Below are 25,790 nucleotides of genomic sequence, written 5' to 3'. Positions count from 1 at the left end.
CTACTGATGGGAGGGGATTACTGATGGGATGAGAGCATCTGATGGGATGGGAGCTACGGATAGGGGGGAGCTACTGATGGGAGGGGAGCTACTGATGGAGCCTCTGATGGGAGGGAAGCGTCTGATGGGAGGGGAGCGTCTGATGGGAGCGTCTGATCAGAGGGGAGCATCTAATGGGAGGGGACTACTGATGGGGGAGGAGCGTCTGATGGGAAGGGACTACTGATGGGAGGGGAGCATCTGGTGGGAGGGGAGCTTCCGATCAGAGGAGGAGCATCTGATGGGAGGGGACTACTGATGGGAGGGGAGCTACTATTGGGAGGGGAACTACTGATGGGAGGGGATTATTTGGATAAAATGGAGTCAATGGGAGAAGGACTTTGCGTAATTTGGAGCTTTCTGGATAACGGGTTTCCGGATAATGGATCCCATACCTGTAGTAATTCTGAAGGGCAGACTGTGCACATATTCTAGCAGCAATAAATCAATGTAACAATCAGCGCAACAACAATGAAAACGAGTGTAACATTCCCAAACTTTAAGTGCTGCAAAGACCATAATGAATATATCTTATGAGACAACAGAAAGCAGTGTCCTGCTGAATGCTTATAAGCTCACTTTCCAAACATTGAATAGTAAAAGTGCTAGTTAAACATCTAAGTATGCCCAAGATCTCTTAAGGGCCCACTTATACTCATTAGTATGAATATTTGAATATGTAAGAGCCAAAAAATTGTCACTGAATTCCTCTGCCTTGCGGTTAAATCGAGACTGATGATGAGCCTTCTCTGTGCATTTATATAATCACACATCTAATAGGCATTCATAATCTATATCAGTTCTTTGATGGAAAAAGTCAGTCTTACCAAAGGGGTGATACTGGCAAGCGTAGTTATGGCTTCTTCTTTGCTCCTGCTAGCTTTCAGAACCAGGTTCCCGTATGTTAGGTAGATAAAGTGCAATCTCTGCTGCCAAGATGCTAAAACTGAGTCCAAATGTCAGATCAGAGAAGTATTCTTTATTCACTTCACTGAGTAGCATATAATAGCAGACTGATTATGTTTTGACTTCTATAACATTTTATAAATCTGGAAATGGATTACATTATTCTTACAATGAACCTAATTGGTTAAATTTATTTACTTCCTGATGTTCTGGTCCTGGCACTATATGATAAAGATAAAGTCACCCAGTGCCTTTATTTTATGCAGTTTTATCTACCTTTATTGACTTTGTGAGTCAGACAGTTTATACACGCATAAACATGTTATTTCTCATGTAGATATGGCTAAAACACCACTAGTCTACAGAACGTTTTATGCAATTTTCCTTAACTCTTTCAGCTTTCACAGCTCATTGTCATTTGGGAAGGGACACAAGAGGAACTTTTGGAGTTCCATGGCTATATAAAACAGTCATCTAGTTCTAGTAACCTATATTGAGTTTCAAAAAGAAATATCTGAATACAGGTAGGATCAACCATAGGTCCTCATAGGGAACTCGGGTCCATGGCTGAGGGACCAATAAATAAATAAAAAAAGTAAACAATAACAAAAATAAAACACCAATTTAAAAAAAAAAATATATATACTGTGTATATATATATATATATATATATATATATATATATATATATATATATATATATATATATATATGTCTATGCCCTAATTGGTTAATTGGTAAAGCAACCCCATTGGCAACGACACTTAATAAAGGGAAGGGAGATGGTTAAAACCCCAGCTAGCAGAGCAGCCTTGTAGTTTTGAGAAAAAGCTATTGAAGTTATCTTTAGAATGTCCTCAGAATTGGAGCAATTATTGGAAGAAGTAAGGAGGCAGCAGAAAGGAATGGAGGAGATTGGTTGTGGAAAATATTACAAATGCAGCCGATCGCAGAGCAAGGAACAGCCGGCGAATCCATTAGGGGCAGGAGAAGCAGGAGAGTGTGGCCCCCGGAACGACATAGCGTTAGTCCTGTGAGAACTGGCAAGCGCATGAGAAGATCGCAGGGAGATCAGAGACATTCCCCTTCACCCAACAGGCCGCAAACACGTTCCAGAGGCAGACAGCGGCAGGAGCACCACGCAGGGAATGGAGCACTGGAGCAGAGGCAGGCACGCATCCAGAAGGAGCAGCATCAGCGTTATCCCTGACTTCAGTGTCAGGAGTGTAGCGTCCACTTCTAGAATCCAGGAGACGGGCAGCCATGGCGCTAGTTGCAATATGGGTGCATTTCAGCAAGAAGGGAATTAGGATTTGCAGGCAAATAACCCTTCGCATCATCAGCAGCAAAGTCCATTAAGGTGCTCTCCAGGCATGGGTGAGTATCGGCCTGAAAGGGCATGGCAGTCTGAACAATTATCGGGTGAGAATTATGATGATATGAGTATGCTACACTAGATTATGGATAGACTACAACCTCAGTCAGTTGTGCCATCACAACATAATAGATCAGAAGGTCATATGACTACAGTTGGCAGTAGTTAGTCACCCCATAAGGAAAGGTCACCTAGTGTTGGCTGGTCTGGCGCTTTTCCTAATGATTTACATCAATTAAGTGAATCTTAGTATTACACTTGGATAAGGCAATGAAGTCCAAGATATGGGAAGGTTGGTTTGTTGATGTATTTAAGCCTATAGAACATATGGGGGTGGTTGTTGGCTTAAATATGAGGAGCAATTCCTACAATGAATGGCTGCTAGAGCTTATATGCGTTGGGACTGTCGGGATATGAATTTATGGCTTTTAATCATGACACCTAACAGGCCAGTGACTAATTTGCAACCTGGACCCGGGGCATCTGCAGGTACTTCAATGACAGGAAATAGGAGAGGCCAATGTTGGTTATACAATGAAAGCCATTGCAGATGGTACTCGTCTTGTCGTTTTAGACATGAATGTTCTTTCTGTGGAGGGGCTCGCCCAGCCATTAGGTGCTTTAAGAAGGCTAGACAAGCAGCTGCCAAGGTGCCCATTGCTTCCAAGGATCTTGGAAAGGATGTTGCCTTGGCTAAGCAGCTACCCCAATGAACGTGAGGCCCTGATATTACAGTATGGATTTTCAGTAGGGTTCTGGATACCTTTTCAGGATAATTACCTTTATACAGACTCTTGTGAATTTGAAGTCTGCAAGAGAACATGAGGAGTCAGTTTGTCAAAAACTCTTAAAAGCGGTTGAATTAGGTAGAATGGCAGGGCCTTTTCTGCAGTCTTTCATAGGCCCGAAAGGATACAGATATTTGTTTTACTCTTCTCAAGGATTTTAGAAATACATTATCATTTTTTGGTGTTCCAATAGCAGAAGAAAAAACAAGTAATAAGATAAATGTTTCTAGGCATTGAAATTGATTCTTGTGAAAGGATATTCTATCTTCCTCAAGAAAAGTTACAGGCGGTTGGTATTTTAGTGGATAGAACCATATCTGCTAAAAAGGTTACACTTAAACATATGCAGTCCCTACTTGGCCATTTGGTTTTTGCTTGTCCGATAATGCCAATGGGCAGGGTTTTTAGTCGCAGGCTTTCTTTGAAAAACAAAAGGGGTAAAGTAAGCACATCGCTATATTAGATTAGCAAATCAATTGAGGGAAGAATTAGGATATGGCAAACATTTTTGGCTTATTACAATGGCAAAACATATTGGCAGAACACGGAGATGAGTAATGAGGAGTTACAACTTTATACAGATGCATCAGGAAGTATTGGCATGGGAGCATTTTTTTAAGGGTCTATGGTGGGAGGTTCGGTTGGTCCCTGTACACTTATGGAACCTCGTTTCAGACATCTAATCTGCATTATGGTCAAATCATTTACCAGTGCCACTCGGTCTTGATATTTGAAGGTTTGGAAGGTTTGGTTAGCGGTTGCGGACAAGGGTATTAAGGACCATAGTTCCAGGGTTTATTCAACATTGTCCTATTTATCGGTACATTTATAATTAGGTTCTGCTGGTTCCGCTATAGAAAAGAGTTTAGCGGTCCTGTCATTTTTGTTTCAGCTATTCCAATGGCAGGATATTACTAAAGAACTTTATATATGAAAAATGCTAAAGGAAAAAAGGTACCAAAAAACAATTTTGTTTAAAATTTTGATGGAAGTAATAAACATTTTACCAGCTTTTCACAATTTGAGGTCAGGTTATTCAGTTTGGCTTTTTCTTTAGCCGTCTTTGGGGCCTTTCGAATAGGGGAATTAGTATCCCCATCAAAGAGGAGGTTTATGTTTTCAGGATACTAGGGTGACAGATAAGACTTAAAATTAGGCATTTCAAGACAGATCCCATGAGCAAAGGAAATTGGTAACTCTACAATCAATTGGGGGTCAAGTTTGTCCTGTACAACTTGTATTAGAATATATGGATATCCAGCCAAAAACGAATGGCCCATTATTAATTCATGAGGATGGCTCTTTTTTTAACCAGATACCAATTTTTACGCATATTCCGTTCCTGCCTGGATCTTTCATTACCGGGTGATGAATTTGCAACTCATTCATTTAGAATTGGAGCAGCTACGGGAACTTTCAGGTTAGAACTAGCTGAAGAAACAATAAAACTAATAGGTAGTTATGTACGCCCACATCTCATTTTGTAACTTATGTTCCATCCTTCTTCCTCATCTTTTCATGTAGGTTTTCCCCCAGCTACAGTATAATTATTGGGCCATTCATATGTTTATTGGGCAGCAAAGAGAGCCAGGAAGCGCACATATGGTAGAAATTTGGGTTTGGATGCATCAATAGTAAGTATAAGGTGGCGTGGTATCAGGGGTCTCTGATAGTCACAAATATTACCGGAGGTAATACAGTTAAAAGGGATATCGAGGGGACCTAAAATATTACTCATACATGCAGGGGGCAATGGACGTAAAAAAAAAAAACTTTAAAAAATTAATTTATTCCATGAAACAGGATTTAACCCGTTGTGGTCATATGATAGGAGGCATAAAAATTATTTGGTCTGAGGTCATGTCCAGATTAAATTGGAGGGGTGCTGGGACACCAGTGCAATTAAGAAGTGCCGCAGAAAATTGAACAAAACAGTTTCCACATTTGTGAGACGAATAGGGGGTATAGCATTGAGGCATAAGGAGTTAGAAAAGGATTATAAAGCATTACTCAGAAAAGATGGAGTCCATTTAAACAGAATGGGTTTGGACATTTTGAACATGGATTTTCAGACAGGAATAGAAAAAGCTTTGGCTTTGCTGGGGCGTCAGTCTTGCGGGAGTGCGCAGACCGACGGTGGCGGAGTTATGCAAATGCCATGATAAAGGAAATGGTGGGATATGCAGTTAAGGATCTGTAGCTTACGACTTAGATCCACATCAGGCTGCTGGAGACCCCTCTGGGATCGATTGTTAATTCGCGCCTGCAGTCATCACTTGCTGCAGCAGGCGTATGTTGTTTCATGTATCAATAAAGCTGTGGCCAATATAATTGTAATCAAAATATGTGTATGTGTTATTATTAAAGGTGGTGGGCCCCAGCTACACATTCTATCTGTTTATAATTTAAAATTTTTTCTCTTAGCTGCCATGGTACCTGTTATCCAGAATTCTTGGGACCAGGGGTTTTCTGGGTAATGGGTCTTTCTGTAATTTGGATCTTCATACCTTAAGTCTATTAGAAAATCATGTAAACATTATGTAAACCCAAGAAGCTGGTTTTGCTTCCAATAAGGATTAATTGTATTTTATTTTGGATCAAGTACAAGACACTGTTTTATTATTACAGCGAAAAAGGAAATCATTTTTTAAATATCTGGTTGGATACAATGGAGTCTATGGGAGAAGGCTTTTCCGCAATTCAGAGCTTTTCGATTGATGCTCACAAACCCAACTTAATTGGATTATCGCTGCAAAAACTATTTCTAGGATAAATGGAAATGTGTAATGGAGAAATATATTAGTGATGCACTAGAACATTTCCAGAGTCCCTGTCCAGGGGTTTATAGATGTGCGGGATGTGTGAGAGCCTCATTTTAGGCACGCATTTCATGCACCTGCACATAGGGAAAAAAAGTATAAAATAAAACAGAGAATGACGTGCGCAACAGCTATGGTAGTACATATTAATTATAAAAAATTAATTATTATAAATAATTAATTATTATAAAAAAGTATGTATTTTTTGTATGTATATATGAATGAAAACAAAGTTTTTTGAACAGATAAAAAAACAGGGGAAACTACATCCCCCATGATCCCCTCTGATCACTATTTTTGCATATTTTTACATGTTGTTAGAAATATATATATATTCTTTTGAGGAGCTGGGTTGTTGTATTGTGGCCTGGTGGGGTATTAAGCCAGAGGAGCGATGAAAAGAAGACACGGGAGAGAAATATACTAGCCTACATTACAATACACAGAAGATCGAGAGTTATATGCGCTAAACCGGAAGTGAAGACGCTGGAACGCACAAGCTGGAACGCATAAACCGGAAGTGAAAGCGGAAATCAAACGAACACGCTGGAATGGGCTTTAAAAGGAAGGATACAAACAAAGATGGTAGAGACGCCTCTGAGGAAGCTGGTAGCATCCAGCGAAACGCGTTAGGCATAGTTTGGGGGACGCAACAACCTGGACCAAGGCACCTGGAGCGAGCAGAAAAGATTTTTGGAGCAAGCTGGCAGGACTGCCTCTGGGGACCCCAGAAAAACTGTTTGTTGGACTCAATGCGCAAAAACCCGCAAGGGAAATGTGAGTGTAAATTTTAATTGCTTTTAACTATGTTTTAAATAAACGGTGTTACACTATCATCGGTTTGTATTCCTACTTTGGGAACCTGGAAGGAGTCGAACACTGGAGGAGAAACCTGAGAGAGCTTCATATTAAACGCATTATACCACGCCAGTGGTTTGTAAGTAGGCATTTTATATAGAAGGTGGAGGCACCTGCATCCTTGGAACATATTCCATTTTCACAGGAAAAGCACTCTTCCGCCCCTCTGTTCACTTGAATTGCCACTTTCATTCACTAATAGCCACCTGAAGGAAAAGGGGAAAACACATCCACTTAACATCCAGTGCAAGCACGGGGTGATATTCTACATTGCAAACGTATTGCGCTATTTTTGTTTTTTGTTTTTTATTTCTGTTGCCACAGGCGCTGATCGCTCCCTATACATATTCCCTCTTTTGGGGGTTTATATATATTCGATTTTGGATTCATGTACAGTTGAGAGACTGTGAAGGGGTCGGCAAGAAATAATCTAAGAGACTGACATTTTTTCATTGGGCTGCATTTTGTAAGCTTTATTGTTTTTACATATTAAAGGGGACCCGTCACCCAAAAAAAAATATTCAAAATCCTATTTTATCACATTAGTCAAGCAAAATGAACTTTAATTACACTATATAAATTATTTGAATCTTGTTTCCTTTAGTCTGGGAATTCATAATTATGGCAAGCAGGTAGGAGCCATTTTGTGGACACTGTTATTAAGGCAAGCCTTGTATCAGCTCAGAATCTTGTTTTTGCACCAGAATGGGGACCTGATGTCCATCCCCATTCCCTGGTTACACAATTAAATGGTAAAGAGAACAGGGGAATATGTAGAGAGCAGTGACATCTAGGAAGTGCTGAATGGAAAGTGAAAGTAATTGTCTGCCCCGCCTCTATGCCACGGGCATAGAGGAGGGGCAGACAATATTTGATTGACAGCTGAGATTTTTAAATGAGCTTACAACAGCTATGAATGCTTTAATAAAAAATAGAAATTGGATTTCATGTTTAATTTGAAAAGGACTTTTATTATACAGATTTTGGTGTCTGGGTGACAGGTCCACTTTAAGTGCCCATGTGGATTAGTTTACTAAGTGTACTGTGGCAAAACCATATGGCAATTTAAAGAAAGAATCAGTAATTGGGATTGTATCCCACACCCGCTGACAACACCATCAAAGGTAACATCAGACTTGCAGATATAATGGTACTAACTACAGTTAAGACCATCTTGGAATATTGGACTAACGCGCAACCACCTCCAAAACAACTTTGGGAACGCAAATTACTGTACACAATGCAACTCCAATGGGTCTTGGCATTACAAGACAAGGAACTCAAAGGCTCACTTTTCTTTGATATTTGGAGCAAATACCTAGACACATTGGAAGGACAAAAACAACAAAAATTACTAGCCCCTTTCAGATGTACTAAATGGTGGGCAGAAAACTCTCTCAGTGGAGAACTTAGCTAGCACCTCCAGAGCAAGAAGGCGAAAAGGGAAAAAAAAAAAGATACTCACTCCCTCCTCCTTCTCTCTCCCCAACTCATATATCTGCGTCAATGGCTGCTACCTCCTAACTGTCGGAAATGACATGATAAAGAAGCTCTCTCTACCCCCTCCTTTCCCCCTCTCCAATGTTTCTTACTCTTTCCCCTTCCCATCTTTCTTTCTATTCTGTCTCCTACCCCAACTGTCTATTTTCAAATTTTATTGTGTTATACAGATATCAAGACACCTTGTTAAAAGTGATTGTTGCTGATCAACAAACTCATGGAATAATGGTATTTGTATACCCATTTTTTCATAACGAACATACAATAATATGTACAGTTTCTCTGCTTAACTTATGCTATTTACCTTTGAAAATACAATAAAAATGTTTATACAAAAAAAGAAAGAATCAGTATGCACAGGGCTAGTAGAGACCCAGAGAGAAAAACAAAAATGAAGGAGAGTAACAAGAAGCAGGATATAGTGCAGCAACCTGCAGCCAAACACTGGGCCGAGGCCAGGCATGATGCATTGGCTTTTAGATACATGCCGATTGATCAAGTTAAGCCTCGGCTCAGGGGAGGAGACATTGAGAATGAATTGTTGCGGAAAGAAGCATTTTGGACACATGAGTTAAATTGTACAGCTCCCAAGGGACTTAATGGACAGGTGGCAATGAACTGCTTTTTAATTGAGGAACAGTGATATACTTGAGAGGTAACTTTGTTTCTAAATAGCATCATAGTTACAATATATTATCCACTTCAATTTAAGTAAAAGAATCTAGTTAAGTAATAAATACAACAGATACATTGTATAGAGAGAAACTTTGTTAGATTGTAACAACAGATTTTTACTATGTTTTGCAGGATTAAATACATGTGGAACTTTAAGAATGTGTTTAAAGATGATTTAGGATGGTTGAAGGGACACACCAGGTGGTGATATTGGTATAATGTACTATGTATTTATATTTATATTTAAAATTTAAATTATTAATTATTTATTGCAGCACCATGTATTATGTATATTACTTCACTACAGAACAGTGTGTCCTGATCCTTCGTAAGAATATATATATATATATACGCGTGTGCCTACATACTGCCAGGGCCTAGAATCTCTGTAAACATTCTAAATTCAAGATTTAAGTTGAATGTTCGTGTCTCTGGTGTTTCAGTCTGGCAGCTCAGTGTTCCAGGGGCAGATTTTGTTACAATTTGCTCCTTTAGTTGATACATTTCTCAGTAGGATGTGTGAGGAATATAAGCAACTATTGTAACAATTCTAACAGCTGCCTTTAAAGGATAAGTAAACCTTAAAAATAAGTAAATGGGTGAGGGTGCTATTCTAAGAACTTTATTTCTCCTTACAACTTCCTTGACTACTTGGTGGTCAGACTGGGCAGAAAATGACCAGCAGGTGGCTCTTTTGTAACAAAATTAATTCATGTTAACAGTACATGTAACCTTAAAAAAAAAAAAATTATGAATGTACATTGTAAAAGTGCTTAGGATAGCACCCTCATCAATTTTACATTCACTTATTTTTAAGGTTTACTTATCCTTTAATGAAACTCAGGGATTCTGCTCAGCAGGGACATAAGAAATGTATCGACTAATTTAATGTATCAATATAGAACAGTTACAGAGTCAGTGATCCCCCCCCCTCCAAGAGTTGCTTCAGAAAGAAGGTAAAAAAATAAATTTACACTTCAATATTAGCTAAACAGTCACAAATCGAAAATAGAAAGTCATTTTAAAAACTCGTTATTTCTGGTGAACTGAAAACAACTGAACTGAAAAAAAAGTGTTTTAAGGTGAACAAGCCCTAAAGCATTTTGTTATAATTCAAATTGGCTTTTGAATTCCCAGTGGCTGAAACCATAGCCAAGAAGCAGGCAGTTCTCAAGAAAGGGTTACTAGTTATAAGGTGCAGAAATGAGAGGGAAAGAGATTCGAGTCAATACAAACAATATATTACCAACAATATATTACCAACATGAAAAAAAACCTTGGGCACAAGCCCAGAGCAATTAGCCAGTAAATAGGTAACTGATATGAACATAATATGCACAGGAGGGTCAGTCATAGGATAACTGAACAACACTTACAGGAATGCAATTTCTAAATACCTATAAAGCAGAGAATAAGTCAGGGTTCAGCTATAATGGAGATTCTGTTAAGATTTTATTGGTCAGATTTATGTGACCTACAAAATCTTAGTCATGCAACAGCACAATATGTTGTATGATGATACAAATGATCCCCCCCCACTCAGGGCCGGCCTTAGGCCTATTGGACCAATTGGGCACCACAGATAATATTTCCCTCAGCACATGATGCTGCCTGGCCTGCCCCCCAACTTTGCCCAGCCCATCCCCAAATCCATAGGTCCAGCCCACACCCAACTCTGATAAGCCAGCCTATCCCCCAACTCCATAGGTCTAGCCTGCCCCCAACTCTCATAGGCCCAGCTTTCCTCCAACCTTGATAGGCCCTGCCTGCCCCCAATCCCACCAAGCCTGCTCCCAAGCTGAATCGGCCCAGCCTGCCCCAAACTAATTGGCCCAGTCCACTTTCCTATTTCCTCCCTCTCTCTCTAACCCTGTGTGCCCCTATAATGTGCTCCTATTTCATCCCTCTCACTCTCTTACCTTGTCTGCCCCTTTCCTTTCTATTTTGTGCCTGTATGCCCTTATTTTCCTAAATACTTGGTGTGTCAGTAGCCAGCAACACTTTGTCTAGGGGCCCCGCCAACATGGTCCCAATTGGGCCCCACATTTGATAGGATCAGCCCTGCTTACTGGTGACATTTGAATCTGATCACATAAAGTTGCATGAAAATAAAGCTGGCCATACACAGGGAGATGCGCTCATTTGGCGGATCTCTCCCAGATATACACACAATGTGGTGGGCTGATCCGGTCGTGGGCCATACCTGTATCTTTTTTTGCCCCAAATAACCAAACCAAACTAGCACTGCTACAGATAAGGGTCTAATGACATTTCTGATAATCACTTCAATGCTTGCACTTTAAAGCATGTTATCTCCCACATGACAATACAAAAATAAAATATTCTAAATATGAATTCTGGGATATATTGGTGACATGTGTGAATGAGTCTGTTGGTCTGTATCTGGCTGTATCCCCGTTGTGATGTGATCATTTGGCCCAAGGTTTGGCCTATCGGGGCATATCAGGAAAGATCCCCCAAACAAGCTGATCTTTTGATCTATGACCACCTCAACACACAGCAAGGAAACCTGTGGCAAGGAACTGAATGGGGAGGGTCTATAAAAAGCTTTCTATGGGCACTGAGGGGAGGAGACCAGTAATTAACCCCTACCATTGCTGAACCAGATTTTGCCACTACCAAAGGTACCCTCTTGTTGCCCTAGGGACAGGTTTATAAGGATGTGGAGTGCAGCGGCGATCCTTGCCTTTATGCAGCCTACAGCGGCCTTCTGTTGCCACCCCCACCCCTCCTCATGTTGCTCACCTTTTCAGCGCTGGAGGGGGTCAGGGGCGGTGCATGTCACTAGTGCAGAGAACGCAATTGCGCTCTCTGCACTAGAAGAGCCGAATTTCCGGGTTGAAAACAGGAAATTCGGCTCTTAGTTACCAGGAGCGGCATTTTTGCCGCCCCTGGCAACCAGGGGGGTGCTGCCGCCTGAGGCAAGTGGCTCAACTCGCCTAATTGGTGGAGCACCCCTGGTCGAGTGTAAGAATACGGAAAAGTTCAATACAGACACACACCCTGGTCCTCTAATCACGAAGCCCCGGTGCACGGTGAGATAGGTATCGGCCACCTATCAAATGTATACGGCAAAGGATTCACTGGCACATGGGTAGTGCTGGCAGGGTGATACCCTTGCTTTAAATCTATTTAATGCAGCATGCAACGTTTTGGGGATGTCCCCCTTTATCAAGCAACATGCTTGATAAAGGCGGACATCCCCGAAACATTGAGTGTAAGAATACAGCAGCCAAATGGTCAGCATTAACATTGCTAGCAGGTTCCCAGTATTTCTCTTCAGGGCCAAATCCCGTATAAAAGGTTAATTTACAAAGCGTGGAGGTGCAAGTACAAGAGTGCTAAGAGCACACCTATGTGCCTTCACACACACCCTTCACAGTGGTGGAACTACCGGGGGAGCAGGAGGTGCGAGCGGACCAGGGCCCGCACCCCCTCAGGGCCCCCCGGCAGCCCGCTCGCCACTGGAATCCGCCGTGTATGGAGGGGGGCGGGGGCCTGGCTGTGCGTCACGCACCAGGGCCCGCCCCCCTCTAGTTACGGCACTGACCCTTCACTAATACAACCCTGACTAAAGCAGTCAGCACTGTACTAGAGAAGCGAGCTGCAGGTCTCTGCTCTCTGAAATGGAGCACAGATGCCTGTGGCTATGCAAAATGTTCTTTTCAGTGTGCAAAGTGCAAAAAGATTTCCAACTATGTAAACAAAACATCTTCAACAGAAACTGGACAGAATGTGGGGCTGAGCTGTGTCCATTAAATGGTGAAAATGAAAAATGTACAATTTAAATATTCCCAGTTAACCCCTTCCTGAAAATGAATCTCTGAGCTGCCTCATTCCAGGTGGTATCAGACCCCCACAGTCTAAATGTCACCGCATACAGATAATCAGAAAATGTCTAAGATAGATTCCATAAAGCAACCTCAGCAGTAACACATCTACTGGAGTCATCAAATAAAGTACACGTTGCCGGCAAAACCTGAAAATATCTTCCCGAGCTCTAGCAAAAAAGCAGGCAATTCCCAGAAAGATTAAGAAAGAGGAAGAGAGAATTGAGTCACTAATTAATACTGACACAATATTACTAACATAGAAAAGGGCTTTGGCACAAGAACAGAGGCGTTGACAACAAACCACATGATTTATGACAAATTGATTTATGATCAATCAAGATTCATTGAATATGCTTCTCTAAACAGGTGGGGTAATTATTAAGGACCTTGAATGTATTAGTGTTAGTAATTTAAGTTATGATTCAAGAGGAAATTTGGAGCCAAAAAAGGCATATGTATTGGGGAGCGGCTGTTGTGAAACAATGATAAAATGATAGATAAATTACTATAGCAGCAGTGTTTAGAACAGAGTTGTAAAAGGCCTACATCTTTCTGTGGCCCTGACATGAACCCCTTAATACTTTATGGGAGGTGAAGTGTATTGGGTTATATACGGATACTAATAAAAACAAAATCATTTTTAAATACTTGAGTGTTTTATGAATTAGGAGTGTGACACTAAATATATTCTTTACTAGGCCACACACAGTTTGGGTCATAAACAGAGTTGGTTTAACAAACAAGAGTACCAGGGGTTCAGAACAAAGTTTGGAGCCGAGTTACACATGGAATTAAACTAATTAAACAAATTAAAATGCAGTTTCGGGAATTAAGCAAAAGAGTCATAAAGGTATCTGTGGTTTTCTGAATTAATTTAGTTTTTGGGGCGTGTAAAACATGTATAATTGAGGCAATAGGTTGATTCTACACTATTTTAATAGTACATACTTTGGTAATCCTATACATGTTGGGCATGAAACTGTTAAAATACAACCAGGCATTCATATTTAGGATATTTTAGTTTTGTATTGTAACGTGGGAGGTAAAATGGTTTGGTGCAAGCATTGAAGTGATTATCAGAAATGTCATAAATCCCTTATCTGTAGCAGTGCTCAGAAGTTTGGTAATTTGGGGCAAAAAAAGATTTAGATTCATTCTGAGATCAACCCACTGTTGGGGTGTCTTATGACATATAAAACACAACGAGAGTGCTTTGTTTGCACAAGCTAAAATGCCAGCCAATAAAATTAATATGCAATATTTTTGGGAGGTCTCTCCCTGCAACACACTTTGGCAACCCTATCTATATAAAGATTTCATAAATTTAGCTTTGCAGTGTGGTATTTTGGAGTATAAATCTATATTTACTAATTTTTCATTTGAAAGAAAGTGTTTTTTGGGGGATAAACATACTGTTGGTGGCTTTTTTTTTTACCTCTACATGATTTAATGGCTCAATAGCCCCACCTACAGCTCTTCCCAAAACATTAAAGAAGTACAGTACAGCACAAGGAGCAGAGAGGCCAGGGAGCAGCAGCGCAACGGCATTGGTAGTGCAGAGAGCACGGCGTTCCATGCCACCAGTCAGGCTCAGTCCTTCACCACCGCGCAGGGGATACAGACGAGCAGCAAGTAGAAGTCCGCAGCCAACGCAGAGCAGGTTCCGGGGAAGAGCCAACACAGAGGAATCAGCAGCAGGTGAGGACATGGTGAGGCGAGAGGTAGGCAAGGGGACAGAAAGCAGTGCTGGAGGGGAGGAGGCAAAAGGCAGCGGAGAGGGAGGAGAGCCGAAGCGGCTCAAAAAGGGAAAAATCAGGCAGCGGAGAGAGCTGGGAAGGCACAGCGAGGGTCAAGAACGTCGACACGCTTGGGAGGTGTACATGCAGCAGAGGAGGCAGTATGGTCATGACCCGCTCACATATCGAAGGCCAATGGGGCCATGTAGATTGGAAAAATTCCGGCCCTCGGTACCATGGAAGTTGGAGTTAGAGTAACAGTGCTATTCAATTTACTATAGCCTTACACAGTACATGTACATGCAATTTGGTGTAAATGCTTGAACATATTTGGTATAAAGTGCCACACCTGCTGATATCTCATCCCCCAGTATGACAATCCCTGAACTGTGGAAGTCCACAAAAAGTAACATTTCAGGAAGCCATACAATTCCACCTGATAAGTACAACTGTTATCTTTTATTTTTCCTAAGGGTTAGTTCACACGAGGAGATTCGGGGAGATTTTGTCGCCTGGCGACTAATAGCCTCGTCTTCTGAGCGACAATCTCCCAGAGAAGAACTAACCCTAAGTAGAATATTAAATTGCACTGTTTGCACTAGTTGGTGATTAGATATCAAAAGACAAAGGGGCAGATTCACTAAGATCCGAAGTTGCGCCGACGGTAGCTTCGCCACACTCCGACAGACGTAGTTTCGCCAGCTCTACGCAAATTCACTAAAATACGAAGTTGTGCTCAGGGAGGCGAACGGTAGCGAAGTTGCGCTAGCGTCAATTCGTCAAGCAAAGTGAAGTTACGCTAGCGATGCCTAATTTGCATACGGTGTCATGTTAAAGTACAATGGACATATATGTAGCAGCAAATACATTACACTACACAAGCCTGGGAAAGCTTCATAAAATAAAATAGAATTGTTATTTTGCCCTATACATGTGCCCACTGTATAGTTTAGGTGCCATATGTTAGGAAATGTAGAGGGGAAGGAGGGTACCCCCAAAAAAATTTACAATCTTTTTCAGCCTATCACCCTTAAAAAAGGAAAAGATGCCAGCATTTTTTGGGACTGAAAAAATGTCAACTTTTTTCAACAGGCAAGTCTGGCGCAAGAGTTAACGTTCATGAAAATCCGCTAGTTAGTGAATTAGCGTAGTTATGTTCCTTCGCCATAGCGCAACTTCGCCTGGCGTAAGGGTGCGAAGTAGCGCTAGAGTAGGTCCACTTCGCTAGCGAATTTACGCCAGCGCCCGTTAGTAAATCGGCGAAGTAACGAAATGATGTCACACTGGTGAATTTACGCTAGCGTTAGCCACTTCGCACTTTAGTGAATTTGCCCCAAAGTGACTGTGTTAGGTTATACCTTTATTTGTCCATGCTGTGATATTTTAGATATTAGATGTTAGATATTTATTGGACAGGATACACCCCTGGTGTTGATTTACAGTAATAAAATGAATTATTGGGTTTCCACCATTTCTGGAAAAAAATACCAGAATTTTTATATTTTTAGCTTTTTTCCCTATTAATAACATTGGCATCAAGGATCATTTTTATCAGCCAGGTGGTAACTCTATGCACACATTATATGCTTTGCTGTTGTTGTGGAACTGCAACAACCAGAGACCACTTGAGGTTCTTCCTCAAGGTGAAGGTAGTACTACCAAGTAGGGATGTAGCGAACTGTTCGCCGGCGAACTAGTTCGCGCGAACTTCGACTGTTCGCGTCCGCCGCAAGTTCGCGAACGTCGCGCGACGTTCGCCAATAGGCGTTCGCGTCAAAATCGGTCGCCCATTCGACCATTCGATCGCTAAAATCGAACGATTTTCGTTCGATTCGAACGAAAATCGTTCGATCGAACGATTAAAATCCTTCGATCGTTCGAATCGAACGATTTTCGGATGATCGAAGTTCGCGAACAGTTCGCGAACAGTTCGCAAATTTTGCCGGTGTTCGCGAACGGCGTTCGCGAACACATCGGCGGCGGTTCGCTACATCCCTACTACCAAGGCTAGGGGGGCTCCCGGGGGGAATCTGCATACACAGAATTTTATGCTCTCTCACTATTATCAGTCATTTATTTGCTAATATGTTGTCAAGCTAACATTGCCATATACTGGAATATTCTGATCCTGGAAACAATATTTTTTACTAAAGGAGAACTCCAAGCATTTGGCAGTGACTGAAAGAGAAGATATCTAGGGCATTGCCCATCTTTAGAAAACTTTTACAATTCCAGCAGCAACGTTGCATTTAAGTTACAAATGCAATGTTACATTGTCTATAGACTAGCCTGCAGCGCCTTCTACTGGAATAATTTAAAATGAGATTACAAAGTCACATCATATTGATACTAATACTGATACATCAGTTAAGACATTATGTATTTAATGCTTTTCAGTGTCCTTAGATGGCCCCTGATTTACTGAACAAAGTGTAAAAAGTAAATTTGGAGACAAAATGAATACAGGTATGGGAACTGTTATCCGGAAACTCGTTATCCAGAAAGTTGCGAATTACTAAAAGGCCGTCTCCCATAGACTCAATTATAATAAATTAATCCAAATTTTTAAAAAATGATTTCCTTTTCTCTGTAATAATAAAACTGTAGATTGTACTTGATCCCAACTAAGATATAATTAATCCTTATTGGAAGCAAAACCAGGCTATTGAGTTTATTTAATGTTTACATAATCTAGTAGATTTAAGGTATGAAGATCCAAATTATGGAAAGATCCATTATCAGGAAAACACCAGGTCCTGAGCATTCTGGATAACAGGTCCCATACCTGTAATAGATTCCAATTCATGCTCTTCTTAATTCATAATCCTTGTCTCCCACTTTATAAGACGTCTTTGGGGGTATTTAAAAAGCTTTTACCTCTAAAATACCATTTTTTATTTTATTATATTATTATTTATTATTATTTCTCAATGTTTCCATATAGTTCTTGTTATATTGGGACTCGTCATGTTGTAACAAATGCAATGTGTTTTTTATTTGGGTTACCATATCCCGTCTTCGTCCCTGTAACATGGATGTGGGATGACCACATTGTTCAAATTTATGTTCCATTTTATTTAGTCTTATCTAAATTAATCCTCCTGGCATATTATTCGTTTTACCTGCACAAAATAAAATTTAGATAAGATTTCAACCAGAAATGGGTGAAAAGATTCGAAGCACAAAACAATGTGCAATAGGGACAAGCGGTAACTCCCAACTCGTCATTGTTGTGCATTGCTTTACCAGCCAGTGAGGCTGCTTCAGTTAGAGAAAGGGAAGATTATATCATACTTACCCAGGGGCGATCCTGGCCCCTCCGCCCTCTGAGGCAGCACCAGTTGGTGCCGCCCCCCCTCCCCCATGCGCTTACCTTTTTGCACCTGAGGGGATCCAGGAGGCCGTCAGAGAGGGCCAGTTCACTACCGCAGAGAACCTAACTGCGCTCTCTGTGCTACAAGAGCTGAATTTCCGGTTTGAGAACTGGAAATTTGGCTCTTAAAGTACCAGGAGCTGCATTTTTGCTGCCCCTGGTACCTAGTGGGGTGCTGCCGCCTGATGCAACAGCCTCAACTCGCCTCATTGGCAAAGCGCCCCTGTACTTACCGTGATCTTCCTTTCATGGATAACTCCATGTCATACTTACCGGGATAGCCCTGCCCCAGTGCTCCCATCAGAAGTACCCTCCCCAAAGCTTTAAAAGCCCAACCCCCAGTCCGGTGTCTCATAATTAAAGGGATACTATCATGGAAAATTTTTTTTTTCAAAATGAATCCGTTAATAGTGCTGCTCCAGCAGAATTCTGCACTGAAATCCGTTTCTCAAAAGAACAAACTGATTTTTTATATTCACTTTTGAAATCTGACATGGGGCTAGACATATTGTCAATTTCGCAGCTGCCCCAAGTCATTGTGCTCTGATAAACTTCAGTCACTCTTTACTGCTGTACTGCAAGTTGAAGTGATATCACCCCCTCCCTTTTCCCCCCCAGCAGCCAAACAAAAGAACAATGGGAAGGTAACCAGATAACAGCTCCCTAACACAAGATAACAGCTGTCTGGTAGATCTAAGAACAACACTCAATAGTAAAAACCCATGTCCCACTGAGACACATTCAGTTACATTGAGAAGGAAAAACAGCAGCCTGCAAGAAAGCATTTCTCTCCTAAAGTGCAGGCACAAGTCACATGACCAGGGGCAGCTGGGAAATTGACAAAATGTCTTGCCCCATGTCAGATTTCAAAATTGAATATAAAAAAAACCTGTTTGCTCTTTTGAGAAATGGATTTCAGTGCAGAATTCTGCTGGAGTAGCACTATTAACTGATGCGTTTTGAAAAAAACATGTTTTCCGATGACAGGATCCCTTTAAGCTTCTAGAAACTACCGAAAAAGGGATGGGAACTATGGAGTTGTCCATGAAAGGAAGATCACGGTAAGTATGATATAATCTTCCCTTTACACTGGACAACTCCATGTCATACTTACCGGGACTTAGCAAGCTAATATCCCAATGGGAAGGAATTTGTTCCACATAAGGAAGTATAATCTATACCAGATAAAACTCAGAAGAATGAAACCCCCACAGGTGGACCTAAATCACTTTGAGGAAAATCTGAGAACTCTGTATATTCAGAGGAAATGGACTGTCAGAGAAAGAAAAGGAAATAGTACTGAATTTAGTACTCACCGCACCAGAACACAAGGTACATGTTTCCTCCTCAGCTGCTCCCGGGGTAAGTTCAGCCACTTTTCCACGGTTGGAAAGCTATAGCTAATATTTTCAACGCAAGTGACATATCTAAACGTTTGTGAGTATAAAATTTGCAACCACAGACAGTGCAATTATCTAAAAGCTGATAAAAGGTTAAAGGGTAAATTAACCCCACAGGTGAAGGAAAAAAGACACTTTACCTAAGATCAATCTTAACTGCGCAAAGGGTGCTTTATGTGTTAAAGAAATACTACACTATATATTACTTTTTTGTCTCTTATTTATCCCGAGCTATTAGCGCTGGTTTACCTATACATACTCTATTGTTACCTATCCGAGGGAGAACGGATTTTTTCTTAACCGGCTAAGGGAGTGAACTACAGAACCTGGGAACCCTTCTCTGCCTTTCCCATCTACATTCAGTTTGGTGTAATATCAAGCAGTGCCCTAGAACCACTAAAACGTTTCCACATATACAGTCAGTTTGGTTACCACATTATGCAGTGACAGGCCCATAAATGTATAACATATGCATTTATATTTGGTTATTCAAGCCAGCTCTAGAATCACTGAAATGGTTCAACATATACAGTCAGTTTGGTTGAAATATTAAGCAGTGTCAGGACTACGAATTGCTACATTATGCAGACTGAGAGCACTCTGCCGTAGAGTAAAAAGGCCAGTCTCTCTGGCTGCCAATAGGGATGTAGCGAACGTCGGAAAAAAAGTTCGCGAACATATTCGCGAACTTGCGCAAAAACGCGAGCGGTTCGCGAACGGTTCGCGAACCCCATAGACTTCAATGGGAAGGCGAACTTTAACATCTAGAAAAGACATTTCTGGCCAGAAAAATGATTTTAAAGTTGTTTAAAGGGTGCAACGACCTGGACAGTGGCATGCCAGAGGGGGATCAAGGGCAAAAATGTATCTGAAAAATCTGCCTGTGTGTGCTTGGAAGAGATAGTGTAGGGGGAGAGCTGTTAGTGATTTCAGGGACAGATGATAGTAAGTTTGCTGGCTAGTAATCTGCTTGATACTGCTCTGTATTGGAGGGACAGAAGTCTGCAGGGATTTGAGGGACATTTTAGCTTAGGTAGCTTTGCTGGCTAGTAATCTACTGTTCTCTTTAAACAACTGCCATACGTTGACCTTGTAGGCATTGTTTGCCCAGTTTTTTTGGACGCAGCCACTGAAGCACAGTTGCCATAAAAAATATGCCATATAAATGCTGAAAATAGTCATTTTTCGCCATACGTTGACCTTGTAGACATTGTTTGCCCAGTTTTTTTGGTTGCAGCCACTGAAGCACAGTTGCCAGAAAAAATATGCCATATAAATGCTGAAAATAGTCATTTTTTGCCATACGTTGACCTTGTAGGCATTGTTTGCCCAGTTTTTTTGGTCGCAGCCACTGAAGCACAGTTGCCAGAAAAAATATGCCATATAAATGCTGAAAATAGTAATTTTTTGCCATATACGTTGAGTCAACGTATGGCAAAAAATGACTATTTTCAGCATTTATATGGCATATTTTTTCTGGCCTCTGTGCTTCAGTGGCTGCGGCCAAAAAAACTGGGCAAACAATGCCTACAAGGTCAACGTATACACTACTACAGCGGTGGATACGGATTACATAAAATATATTATGGCTGCTTGAAAAAAGTCACTCCGGTGTTTTTCTGGAGACGGTAATATTATGGATATTTAGACAGAATGTGAACAAGGTCACACAGCTAGATGGCAGTTGGTTGAATAACACACTGGGCAAAAAATGCCTACAGGGCAAATAATGCCTAAAAGGTCAACTTATACACTACTACAGCGGTAGTAAAATAAAAAAAAGTAAAATAAAAAAAAAATGAATATTAAAAAAAAAAAATTAAAGTTGGTGCTGCTGAACTACTAGGAGCAGCAGATTAGCACACCAGTCCCACTCCCCAACACTGCTAGACTAATAGCACTGGGCTCTTATAGTAGTAGTAGTAGTAGTAGTAAAACAACAAAAAATAAATAAAAGCAGTCCTTACAAGGACTACTGTTATTGCAGCAGTCAGCAGATGAGATCAGAAGCAGGACAGCTGCCCACTGCAGCTACATACAGAGCACTGCAGTAGAAGGTAGATTATTAGCCAGCAAAGCTACCTAAGCTTAAATGTCCCTCAAACCCCTGCAGACTTCTGTCCCTCCAATAACAGAGCAGTATCAAAACGATTACTAGCCAGCAAACTTTCAACTGTCCCTGAAATCACTAACAGGCAGCAGCTCTCTCCCTACACTATCTCTTCAGCACACACAGGCAGAGTGAAAAAACGCTGCAGGGCTTCGGTTTTTATAGGGAAGGGGAGTGGTCCAGGGGAGAGCTTCCTGATTGGCTGCCATGTACCTGCTGGTCTGGGGTGAGAGGGCAAAAAAAAGCGCCAACAATGGCGAACCCAAAATGGCGAACGTCGCGCGATGTTCGCGAACTTCCGGCGAGCGCGAACACCCGATGTTCGCGCGAACAAGTTCGCCGGCGAACAGTTCGCGACATCTCTAGCTGCCAATCCCAGCTAGCCACTATCCACATCCACATACAAACACATTTATACTGGCTGAACAGTTTTCTTACTCCCTTGCAGCACTGTCCTAGCTTCTAAGCTAGCTAACATCAGATAGCAGTGTAGAAGTACATGTTAGTTTAGTTCACAAACCTATACTATAAAAGGAAGAGTTGTACACAGGGAAGCAGCTGGCTCTGAAACCTAAATTCCTCCAGAAGAAAAATATAATACCCCTGTATAGGGGAAAAAAGAGAAGGAGGGCATAAGGCTCAGGCCGCTAACTAAGTATTGTTATCAGATTAATGTAACTAACTGCCACCTCCCTCTCCCATCCATAAAAATCATAAGGGTATAAGGGCCATATTCCCCAATGCCGCTGGACGCTTTTTAGACATGCCCAGGTAGGCATACGGATGGGGAGACATAGCACTTGCCACAGCTCTGGATACAATCAGGCTGGAGGGCACATGGATCAAGGAAAAAACCAATGATATTAGCCACAGTAAAACTGCGCCTACCTGATCCAGAAGATTAAACAGTGAAGACTCCAAACATGAGGTAATGTGCTTAGGGGTAAAAAGATCACCAGGACCAACCCCGAGTCCCTAGGATGCTTTCTGGCAAGCCCTAATGCTTCCCCAAGGTTAAAAAGAAAACCTGTTTCTAACAGGAGCAAAAATAAACTGAAGCAGAAGGAAAAAAAAGACACCGGACTGGAGGGTGGGGTTGGCCTTTTAAAGCTTTGGGGATGGTCCTTCTGATGGGAGCACTGGGGCGGGGCTATCCCGGTAAGTATGACATGGAGTTGTCCAATGTAAAGTCAAACTGGTGGTAGGCAGAAAAGATATAAGTCTGGTGCCCTCCCCTTGGCATGTGCCTCTTCTGTCTACCCCTAGTTCCAGCCCCAGCAAACAGGTCTTTTTATACTTAGGGGGTTATTTACTAAAACTCAAATTTTTCTCATATTTTTATTAAACCAAGCTTGACCAAACTCCCATCCATGATTTTATCTTATTTATCAATAGAATGACTCAAAAAAGTCTGGTCGGGAAAAAACTCGATAAAATTCGCTAATTTATTAACCCATCACTAGTTATCACCTGAAAACCCAGAATTTTTGGATTATTAGATGAAACCCAGAGAAGATCCCGTTATCTTCAGATTGTAAAAGGAACATCTGCCATTGACTTCTACATGACCTCAAACACGAGTTAATTGTAGGCTGGCACAAAATCTGGACTTCACTCCACCCTTTGAGATGTTCCTTTTTGTGGAATAAATCTTCTTTTATTTGCATATTTTGAAGTGAAGTCCAGATTTTGGGCCAGCCTACAATTGAATCGTGCTTGTTTGTTATTACTTCCCTAAGATGAAGGTCTGGGGCATGAGCACCTGGACCCCCTGTGTAGTAAAAACAACTTGCCCTGGTGGTCCAGTGGTGTGGCGGGGACGCCACCCACACCGATTGTCTTCGGGTCGCCTTCTTGGATCCTTAGGACGTGTGCGCCTCTTCGCAATTTAAAGGCACAGGGGCGCTGGCGTGAAACTTGAATGCTATAAAAAGCTCAATTGTGCTCCTAGACCTTGCCCAGAATTGGCCTTAGCCAATCCATTTGGACAAGATATATGCCTACATAAGTTACCACATTTACTGTTTCTGTAACCCATATACTGATTGGGGCATACTTACCAGGGCACAGACCCCTAAGCCATTATGGACTGCTGTATATAAGGGTATAATACTTATCTGCAACACAGCTAATGCACTTAATTAAGTTCATAATACCTATATCTGACTTGGCTGCTGCCTTTAAGTCAGTCTTGGCTGCTGTTATAAGCAAGCATACAATACCCAATTTGCAAGAGTACTCCATGCTTATAACCTACATCAATGTTATTTGAAACCAACCTGACCCAGTGTTACTGGAGCCTTGACTTGTGTTACCATGTTTACATACAAACATGGAGGCTATATAGGCACCCTCTGGAAATGCCTAAAAACCTTACCACACCAATCACTCAGTAGTATAACATTTACCTTCAGTTTGGTTGTGTAGGGATGTGAAAATTTAGACACCCTTACCCTTTATTGACAGGCACATCCTTAGTGATATGGATGTCTAAGTGGGTCTGTATGGGGGCTTTGTGCTTGTGTAATTCCTGCAGTTCTCACAGTGGATGCTAGATGGCACTGTGGCATAGTATAAAAGTCTTGCAAACCATGAGGTCAGGTCCATTACTGCTGAACCTTTCCTCTGTTATGCAGCAGAGGTTAGGGGTGGTGGAACTCAGTCTGAGTCTAGTGAAGTGATAGTTATATCCTTTAATAGATCACTCTAGGAGTGATAGATAGGGTATGTAGTTAAGCAGCTCAAAACTCTGACAAGGATATTAGAGGGATTAAGATCCCGGGTATTAGTGACCCCATAGTAGGGCTTAAGACTCAGAGTACGTAGTCTTCTGAGTTCCACCTAAGGTAATCCTGAAGATTGGGGAAATACCTTCTCACAAGCTGCCTAATTCTCTACCGTGTACTCTCTACTTTGCAAAGAGTCATTCTATGTTTGGTACAGTGAGTATATCTTGTTATATTGGTTGATCTATGTGTTATTCTATGTTCCATACTCTATTGTGAACTCTGGTTTTAGTTAATAAACTCAGTTTATGGTTTAAGCAAAATAAAACTACTGGCACCCAATCTCTTGTGCATTGCACACAATTACAGTTGCACTACACCCTGCCTCCACCCCGCTGTGAGGGCTTACCCCTGAGAAAAGAGTCTTATGGTGGTATTAACCCACCAGGGAAAGTAGCTAGAACAGACTTCTATAAAGTCAGTTTATTATAGCACTATAGTTGTTATATTGATTGGTGTCCAAACCAGAGAAATGTATAGCATGTACATTTATTTTTGGTTTTAACCTTAGTAAGCCCCAAAGCCACTGAAATGTTTAAGCATATACTGTACATACAGTAAGGTTATAGTAGTAACCAGTGGCCGGACCAAATATTATATGACATATGCATTGATATGTGGTTATTATACTTAGCCCCCAAACCACTGATGTTACCCCATCTACATTCAGTTTGGTGTAATATTAAGCAGTGCCCAGACCAAAAATGTACAACATGTACATTCATATTTGGTTATTAAAGCCAACTCTAGAACCACTGAAATGTTTCCACATATACAGTCAGTTTGGTTACCGCCTTATGCAGTGACAAGCCCATAAATGTATAACATATGCATTTATATTTGGTTATTCAAGCCAGCTCTAGAATCACTGAAATGGTTCAATGGTTGACCTCCGGAATAATTCATACCTCCCAACATTTTGGAAGTAAAAAGAGGGAAATAAATTTTTTCACACGTAGAACAGCGAAAATTTTTGAGCACGCCCCTTTCTGTGGCCACACCCCCAAATTACCATATTCATTTTACAAAATTTGGCAGGTTATGAAAGTTTGAAAATATTTCTCCTTATCTAAACAGTTTTTTTGTGTCTCAAAATTGTTACAAAATATCTTATTTGCACCTGTTAGCTGTTCTGTGCTCTCTGCTAAAAGCCAATTAAGTTAGAAACTTTGTTTCTTTTTCTGACTGTTTAGTGCAGAGAAAATAGGGACTTTCCAGTACAAATGAGGGACTGCAGGTTGAGCTGTCAAAAGAGGGACTGTCCCTCTGAAAAAGGGACAGTTGGGAGGTATGATAATTATCTAATTACCTACAGCCAGGGGTGCTTCGCCAATGGGCGAGTTGAGGCTGTCGTCTCAGGTGGCAGCACCCCACTAGATACCAGGGGCAGCAAAAATGCTGCTCCTGGTACTTTAAGAGCGAATTTCCGGGGGAGGGGGGGCAGCAGCAATTGCTGCTGCCTCAGGCGGCGGATGGGCCAGGATCGCCCCTGCCAACAGCTGCTACTCACAGAACCTGCAGACCAACATAGTATTCTCATTGCTCAAATAAGTAGGCTAACATTGTATTAG

The 25,790-nt window shown here is 41.3% G+C and overlaps 1 protein-coding gene across 1 annotated transcript in view; it reads right to left on the bottom strand.

Moving 5' to 3' along the window:
- trpv4l.1.L (transient receptor potential cation channel, subfamily V, member 4 like, gene 1 L homeolog) overlaps positions 1–22,486 on the bottom strand; it is a 69,966-nt gene extending 47,480 nt beyond the window's left edge. Inside the window, exon 1 of the mRNA XM_018268227.2 lies at positions 22,322–22,486. The gene's annotated coding sequence lies outside the window, so the exon portion shown is untranslated. The remainder of the gene's footprint in view (positions 1–22,321) is intronic.
- Between the last annotated feature and the right edge of the window lie 3,304 nt (positions 22,487–25,790).

Source organism: Xenopus laevis, chromosome 6L (assembly GCF_017654675.1).
Source record: "Xenopus laevis strain J_2021 chromosome 6L, Xenopus_laevis_v10.1, whole genome shotgun sequence".
In the NCBI taxonomy this organism is placed as follows: domain Eukaryota; kingdom Metazoa; phylum Chordata; class Amphibia; order Anura; family Pipidae; genus Xenopus; species Xenopus laevis.
The sequence above is the reverse complement of the archived record's forward strand: the minus strand, read 5'-3'. Positions and strand labels throughout refer to the sequence as shown.